Below are 1,021 nucleotides of genomic sequence, written 5' to 3'. Positions count from 1 at the left end.
TTTACCTTCATCCCACCAGTCACACGACAAATGGTTTCCTTGCCAGAGAGATCAGTGACATGGACGAAAGTATCATTGAAGGATGCAAAGATGTGACAGACACCAAATACATTCTCTCCTTCAGCCACCTGAGGCCCGAGGCTGATGACCTGTTCTTCCTTCTTTTCCTTCCCCTTGCGAGGTGCCATTTCTGCTGGTCGTCTCCAGACTCGCCTACTGGCTTTTTCTTTTTTCTTGTCACCTTTTTTTCTCTCTTTTGCAGTACCGGAGATCAAACTCGAGACCTTGCACTTGCCAGCCCGGCGCTTATGCTGCTGAGCTATATGCCGCTGGCCCTTCTTGTTGCTTTTGGTTTTTTCTTCTTTAAAAAAATAGGTGCAAGAAATTTGATTTCCGAACGGCTGGCACTAAGAAATAACTAAAGGAGGGCCAGGAAGTAGCTCAGTGGCACAAACGCCTGTCTGAAAAGTGCAATGTCCCGAGTCTGAGTCCTGGCATCAAAAAAGAGAGAGATAACTATAAAGGAGCAGGGCACTGATTAAAAGTAAAAATTTGGCTACCAGAAATGATGAGCTTCATTTCATGGCTATTTCTGCTCCTGTGGAACTGCCAAGTGTTTGTGGACCAGCTTGTGAATCACCTACGTAGTGGCTGAAGCCTGTGATCCCAGCACTCAGGAGGCAGAGGCAGGAGGATCACCACGAGTTTCAGGTCAGTTTAGGGTACAAAGTGGGTTCAAGGCCAGCCTGAATGGAATAGTGAGACCCTAGCTTGCGGATAAAATAAAATGAATCACTGAGGTAATGTATCACAAAATTCTGATAAGTCCCTCAGACTTTAGACTGACACTGGGCTGGAGAGATAGCTCGGTGGTCTAAGTGCCTGCCTGGCAAGGGTAAGGACCTGAGTTCTAGCCCCAGTACTGCATGCTGTGCCAGGCTGGAGCCTGGGCCACGCCTGTAATCCCAGCACTAGGGAGGCTGAGAGGAGAGGATCCCTGAGTCCGAGCTGCAGAGACCCT

This window comes from Octodon degus, unplaced genomic scaffold (genome assembly GCF_000260255.1).
Source record: "Octodon degus isolate 3935 unplaced genomic scaffold, OctDeg1.0 scaffold00056, whole genome shotgun sequence".
NCBI lineage: Eukaryota > Metazoa > Chordata > Mammalia > Rodentia > Octodontidae > Octodon > Octodon degus.
The sequence above is the reverse complement of the archived record's forward strand: the minus strand, read 5'-3'. Positions refer to the sequence as shown.